Here is an 8103-nt window from a genome sequence, read left to right on the forward strand (position 1 = left end):
TAACAAATTGAACTAATGCAAAAGAAATGGAGATTGGAAATCAAAAGGGTTCAGATTTAATATCAATGAACTTTGCACATAAAAGCAAGAATCATGTACGGAGGTACAAGTTTTGTTAAACAAGAATAAGAGCATGGTATTTTCCCTTTTTCATTGATAAATAAGGCATTGCGTTAATAATAATAAAGTAAAATCCCATGTAAACCTACACGCTTACAAACTGTACAAAACTACAAACCAAAGGAGGTAAGTGGTTAGGCTGTAGAATTTAAGATATGAATTTGAATGTACAATTTTACTACTGTAACTAAATATGTATATTAAAGCACTAAAACTTTTTCCAAACCTTAATAGCCCCATCTCTACTGCTTGATATCAAGAGTCTCTGGTTCAATTTCACTGAAGCCAAAGAGAGGACGGAATCATGGTGGCATCCAGCAGAATCAGTAGCAGCAGCAGCAAGAACTGCTTTTGCTGTCAACTTTGTTGTTAGAGGTCATCTTTTAGTCTCCTGTTTGCAAAAAAAACATAGATATTAAAAGCAGGAGACACCAACGCACCAGTTACAGAAGGCACATTTGCTTTCCAGAAAAGGTTAGGAGAATATGTACAAAAAAACATGGTAGAAGATGGGTGATTCAGAAATGACATGGCTGACAACTTTAGATTAGTAATTCAACTAGCAAAATGGGGAGAGAAACAAGTTTGTATCTAATGTCTAAGTTTTGACATGTCTATAACATATAATTCACACTTGAATGAACTCTATAATTGAAGAACAAAAAGACTTCAATCAGTAAGATAAAACTATATACTCGTTACTACTGGCTGTTACTAATTTGATCAAAGATAGATATTTTGAAAACCATTATACATAGTAATCCAATAAAATTTTGGCAGAGAAAACACAAGAAGGAAGTTTTAAGTAAATCTATCCTTAGAAGATACCTGTACAACTTGTGCACCAAAACTCGATCTTGCATCATAGAAATCATCATTTCCAACTCCCTTAAAATTTGGGCCACAGATACAGTAACTTCTATCAAGGCTGGAATGAAAACAATGTAAATAATGCATAAAATTTCCATAAGATCACTGAACAGGGATGAAAAAGAAATTCGACAAAAACCTGCAATGGCCCCAGCAGCGTATCCTTAAGTCGGTGCCCCCAGTCAACAGATCACCCCAAGGTAAAGGATGTAATGCACGGATACCTGGAAGACAAGGTGGTGGTTCATTAAGTTCATTCACTCGATACATTGGATTTGCATTCCTCCTTGGATCAGATTTAGAGCTTGTTTTAGTAGATGGCTTTGCCAAGGCCCATGGTAAATCAGACAGTTCTGCAGCGCTGTCATAATTTGCAGCCCTAAATACCTGGAGATAAAAGTTGGAAGGCAAAATTTTGATCACGATGAACGATAATAACAAAGACCAGTTATGGAGAGCCAAATCCAGGCTTTTTTAATATCAATTCAAATCAGTTTCCTTGTACAGAATCTCTGAATTTTTTTTTTCAAAATATATAACTAGAGCATCTCTTCCATTTCTCTTCTAATGCAATTTCAAAGGACCCTCACTTTTCTATCCTACCAAGCATGGTAAAATTATTTTGTTTCCTTTTTTTACCAACCGCCCCTTTACCTGGTGGCAGCTCCCATACTCCGCATTCCAAAGCGAGACTTCATTGCAGCCAGCAGCAACATAAATAAGCGGCCTCACAGTTGTAGAAACTGACACTCAAAGGGGGAACAAAGAGACACATTTTCTACAGGGCATACAAGAGAATACTGCCATGAGTTCACAGGAATACGGAACCTCAAATCCCAAAGGGTAAGCACACCCCTAGAAGACCCTGAAACAAACCAATTCCCGCAAGGGCCTGCTACCAGAAATGATATAAAGCCTTCCTCTGGAACTGCTTTCAAAGTCCATGCATTCGAACAGGACCTTGTATCCCAGAGATGAATACCACAAGTTTGGGTACTGTACATAAATGGCTGAATGCCACAGTTATCCACAGGGTAGTTCAAAAGGGTAAGTATTGCACCTTCCTTTACGTCCTTCTTTTTTATATCAGCGATACCTGAATACTTTTCAACATTTCCAAGACCTCTAGAGATGTGATCAACAGAAAACATATGTTATTGTTCCATTACATGCTCCAACAACAACTTGAGCAGAATTCTGTAACATTGCCGTGCACAGTGCTTGGCTTCCTTCCAAGTGATAAGTCAGCCTTGACCTAAATGATATATCCTTCTCCAACTTTCTTGAATCCCACACTTTGACAGTTGAATCATCAGACGCACTCACAAAGAAACTGTTATCATTTTTTTTAATAAGAATTTCAGGCCTCGTTAAAAACCCCTTCTTGATTGTTGGAGCTAGTAGTGTAGCTCCTTAATCAGCGGAAGGAGGAAAAGAGTGTAAGGATTTTATTGCACATAAGAGATTACAAAAGATACAACCTTACAAACACCTATAACAGAACCGATGAACAAAAACAACCTAAAACCACCCATAAATAACACCAGTCAATTCCTTCATTAGGTAAGACATCAATCTCTAAATTAGCTGTCCTATTAACCAAAGCTAACAAAACCTAATGCAAAACAAACCAACATTACAACAAAAAACTTGAAAAAAAATGCCTCTGAAAACAGATGCCGAACAATTAAGTATCAATTGGAGGATCAAGTTCTAATGAGATATCGCAATCTTCAGGGACCCAAGAGTTAGGTTTGAAGGATGGATCAACTTCATGCACCATAATCTTAAAAAAATTATCACCGACCTTCAATTCCGACAACTCATCAATTCTCACTTGATCTTTTGTGAGTATTTGGATTTTAGCCTGATCAAAAGATGATGGAAACTCACAACTGTTGTCGATTGATAATAATTTGCCCCACTTTGTTGCAATGCTTTTGAAAGTATCCCAATTCCAAGCGTGAAAAATAATACATTCGCAAACTAACCACACGCGACGACAATTCACCACTAGGCTCTCGACCAAGTTTCCACTCTGGAAAACCATTCTGCAAGAGTCTCTAGATAGTCATCCTTCACGATTCTCAACGAATCAGAGTCTTCAAAAACTATTAGAACTACATTTGCAGCAGCCCTCATTAGCGTGAAGCCAGCAAGTCCTTTGGCTTGAATTTGGTTAGCAAGATTACCAATTTTAGTGAAGTTCTTGCATCACCCCACAAGACAGTTACTCAGCACGTGTAGCTTATCCTCGTCCACAACGCCCTCAACTTCAGAGAATTTAATCCCCGAAATATCTTCCAGCCCAGACTTACGACAAACAACAGTCGAGGACTTTCTCCAGTAAGATTGTCGAGGTCTGTACTTAGCCAAAGAGACTCTAACTTTGCTGCCATAAATATGATTACCATTCATCTTTGAAATCGCTATATTGGCTTCTTTAATTGTTGCAAAGCGAATAAATCCAAAACGAACCCCTTGCGAGTTTCTTTTTTTGGAATGAAGGCATCAATAACTTTACCGTATGTGCAAAAAATAGACCGAAGTCTCTTCCAATGTATCGTCTCTGGAAGGTTTTCGATAAAAATCGTGTAACAACCATTTTTGAACTCATTCCCGAAACTTGGTTGATCTTTCTTCGACCAATTATGAAAACCACTTCTACTCCTCTCTACTTCGGGAAAATCTTCATTAGAGAACCCTTTCATAGTGCTCTCCTTGGTTCCCGAAACTGTTATCATTTGAAACTGAAATATCACAGACAGCAGATCGGTGCTCCTGCAGGTTTGCAACCAACACCCCACAAGGCCTCCAACCTGAATCTGAAACTGATGAAGACCGAGAAAATTAGGGTAGTCTTGTAAAACCAGCTGAAGCAGAAGCATCTTCCATCGGAACAGAAGTTCCTTTTACTGTACCAGATAATCTCATGTCTTGAAATTTACTATTAACATAGGCTATTTGATCATTTTCACGACTTTCTGGTTCATGCACAACTCTGTAGAACCGTTTAGAACCACCAGTGATACCAAAGCCTGAAACAAGCTTATGTTCTGGAACTGAACTAGCCATGCTAAATGATTTACTAACTGGATCCATCCAAGGCAAAGGAGTATCAGAAGTTGCTGGAGGATAAAAGAGTACAAAGGTATGTCTTGGAAGGCTTATCACACGTGAAACTGTTTGAACCATTGAGCTGTGGAGATGCTAAACCTGAAAACTATAGCTTCTCTGAGCATAATGGATCACGCATGTCGATTACGCTAGAAGCATTTCGTGTATGACTCCCCATAACTCTCAGCTTGGTATCGTCATAATCAACTTCCGTTAGCCCAGATTGCTGCAATGCACTATTGATGCAGGGGATCCGAGACAGATGATGTTGAGTTGTCAGATTGCACCTTGATGGCGTTGAGATACCATGATTTGGCAGATCAGCGCAAAGGCGGAAATTGATTGTGATATGTTCCTCGTTGGGGTCGTTTTGAGTATGTTTCAGTCTTTTGGCCATAACTTTGGCTACAGGTGTCAGAATCGCGCATAAGACCCCAATCCGGAAAGCTCTTTTCGACGCGCACGCTCTCCACATTGAGCTAAACTCCATGTGGTCTTTTTTTCAACCTCAAATTCTGTCGTTTTCCCCTCCGAATCACTAGATTTAGATATTTTTTACTATTTATGGTAATATTTCGATTATCAATTAGGAAGTCAATTTAAATTCGATTTAGGCCGGATTTTTTGGAGATTGCTTATTTTATTTCAAATTTCAATTTAAAGTGATTTTCGGGATTTTGCTATTTTTGGCAAAATTCGAATAAAGACGATTTTTGGCTATAACAGTCCGGCTTGTGGACTGATTTTGATGGTTTTGAATTTATAATATTTTATTAAATCCTAGAGACTTTTTTTTCCCTAATTTTTTTGGACGAATTTTCTCTGGTTTTTTTGGACGAATTTTCTTTTGTGAATCATTTGTTGGAGCGCTTGCAGGATAATCACTATTCTGTCTGGCGTCAACTATCAATGGGTTCATGACCTCCAATGGATTGTTGTTTCTCGAGCCAATACTTCATTGAGTCTAATTCCCCAGCTCTTCTCTTGAGTAAATCAACAATTTCCCATTGTTTCGATTGGGCTGATGAGTTGTACCATATTTTTCTGTCTCCCCAACATGTCTGAACTCCTAGCATTTTATAAGACTTCATAAAATACTTCCCTTGAGACAGATGGTTTTAAACAAGAAAGAAAAGACTTTTCAGAGTCTAGAGATACAGGTTGTCAACGCGGGAAAGGTTGTATAACTGGAGCAAGGAAAACATAAGAATCTACAGCACCCAGGCACTCACTGCAAGATGGAAGTAACAACCGACCTCCTTACCCATTGACTAGGAAAACATAGCAATGGAAAGGAATGCTCAATCATTTCAAGCAATATTCTTTTTCGTAAGAAACCACTTTGCACAGAACAGCCAAACAATCCAGTGTGTTCACAACAACAGCCTCTATTGCATCACAAGGTATAAGATATTCCTCCACACTTCGTTGTCCCACAAAGAAGCAGACAAACACAATTTTCCCATAGAACACTGCCCTTAGCTGCTCATCTCCATCATTCAAAAAAGCTGGGAGTATGGGCAACAAAAAATCATTACTCTGTCTCTGGCCAAAAAAGCAGCATAAATTGCCAATGTCCTGAAGGAGTGCTCTTCTGATGTTTGGAGTTTTCTTTTGACCCATTACAAGTTCCTGAACCACCTCAGCAATGGACTTTCCAGATGATGCTAATGACTTCGGTGGCACATTCAATTCATTAAGAACTCCAGCCTCATTGAATGAATCAAGAATCCATAAGCTGTTAGAGCTAGCTTAGCTATATTGCTTGCATAACAAATTCTCACACTTTCCTCCGGATCATCAGGAAGCATGGAAAGCATTGGAAGAATATACTCCAGAAAAAATTTTGCATCACTTGGAGGAAAATCTCTAACCAAGGGTAGAATATCACACAAAGTCTCAAGGGCAGCACACCACACAATTGCCGCGGGGTCAGAAAGCATTGCAATTACATATGGAAGTACTCGCTGCAAGCAATCTTCGTCGTCAATGCACAGTGAAGAAGTATTCAGCAAAAGTATAGCCCCTCTCCTTAAATGAGGTAACTTAACATTACGTATGCAAGAGCAAAGCATAGAGGCGATTAAAACTATCCCTTCACATTTCATACTAGCTTCGGGTAATGGCAGAAAAGGCATTCCAAAGGTGTCTGATTGACAGTCATAGTCGGACATCAATGAATTTAAATCATCCATTGTAATTTTTTTTCTGAAATGGGTGATCATTTTTCCTCAACAAATCAAAAATATTTTGATGAAGGAAGATGGGAGATTGCATGCATGTTGTTTAAATTCTTGGGGAGGTGCATATTTGGGTGTATCCCCAGCTGTTGGATTCTCCCCAAGGTAATGTGTACAATGTCCAATGTCCCCAAGTAGGGTATCAATGTTTCCAGGCAGCTTGAACCGATCCCTAACAGAACCATTATCCATATTTTCTCTTTTTATCAACAAGTGATTTGAAGAGCTCAAGTTTTGTTTTGCAGGAATCCCTTGTGACAGTTGTTTTGAAACACTCTTGCAACTGTTTTTCACTTAAGGTATGTGACTTGCCAAGACATCTTCCCATCTCATCACTTGACCTCTTGCTCGTCATTTGCTTCAATATCTCAGGGAAAACCCTCTGGCACATTGCAATCTACAGTAGAAATTACAGAGCAAGGGCATATATTAGAAGCAAGAAGGATTGATTTTCCAAGTCCTAGGTTAAAAATATGTTTATCCTCATGTCAGAATGAAGAGGACTCCAGCAACAATAAAAACCATGCAGAAATGGTGAGAGTAGCCAGGAAATACAGCAGCTACATAGTTCTGTAGATAACTTTCAGCAGAGAGGCGAGACTCTGGTTCAAGCGGGATCATATGAAGTATCATCTTTCGTACTCCAATATCTGGGATCTGCACATGCAAAGAGAATTATTAGGAAAAAATGGTTAACCATGAATCGATTTTAACTTCTTATGACTAACAAGAATAGTGTGGGTAGTAGTCTTGTGCAGGTAAGTAAATAGCAGAATTAATATCAAATAAACCTCGATATGAAGAAGAAGAAATCAGGGGAAAGGGATAGCAAGTGTGTTAAGTAGAGAGGCAGGGAAAGAAATTATCACCTTTTCAAGATGTTGACAAGGATCTTATTGCCCTCTGCAATGTGCAAGAAGCTGAGAAAGTTCAAAAAGTGGCTGGCCCTCAAGGAAAAGCTCAGCAATTACACATCTAAACAGTTGCATAAGAAGTGCATATTATTATATTGTTGGACAAGAATGATATGGAATTTAAATTTTGTTACAAACAAGTAGATTGAAACCACTATTTCCACATGAAAGATCAAACTATATCAAGAGGACTTAACAACCAAAAAGTAACAAAATTTCATAGAAATAACACCCGAGTGATTATCATTACTTCACTAGAGGACTGACATCTGGACTCTGGCAATACTACTTAAAAACATCCTGAAAATGTTCAATCCTAACAGTTAGTAAGCTAATATCTTTAAAAACAGTCCTAGATAATAGTCTACAATGTAACAATATCTCACAAATCATGTATATGAAGTACGATATGGTTCCGGATAAAAGAATGAAATGTCTTTGAAAAAGAAAAGCAATTTTAGAAGGAAGTGTAGTTTCCTGAAAGAAAAAAAAGCTACTACATTAAGAAAGCTCACCCAATAGCAAAGATGTCCATAAATGGCTTCAAAGGTGCATCTAGGGCAACTTGCATTTCACCTCCATGCTCATAAAATCTCTATACGGCAATGGAGAAAATCAGCATTAAAACAAAGACATCAGTCATTATATTTCAAAGAATTATTGACTACTACCATTAAAAAATAGAAGCATATTCCATACACATATAGAATATAATATGATCTCTCTTCAAGTGTATTGCTGAAACTTAAATAAGATATGTTTCATATATAGTTGAACAAAATATAATTAATAGATTACAACTGAAATAACAACAAGCTATACGATTTGCCAACCAACATTCC

The 8103-nt window shown here is 38.0% G+C and overlaps 1 pseudogene; it reads right to left on the reverse strand.

Annotated features, from left to right (window-relative positions):
• Window positions 1-328: 328 nt before the first annotated feature.
• On the reverse strand, window positions 329-7796 carry LOC120138040 (annotated as a pseudogene).
• Window positions 7797-8103: the final 307 nt, after the last annotated feature.

The sequence above is a fragment of the Hibiscus syriacus genome, unplaced genomic scaffold (assembly GCF_006381635.1).
Source record: "Hibiscus syriacus cultivar Baekdansim isolate YM2019G1 unplaced genomic scaffold, ASM638163v2 tig00000170_pilon, whole genome shotgun sequence".
Taxonomy (NCBI): Eukaryota; Viridiplantae; Streptophyta; class Magnoliopsida; order Malvales; family Malvaceae; genus Hibiscus; species Hibiscus syriacus.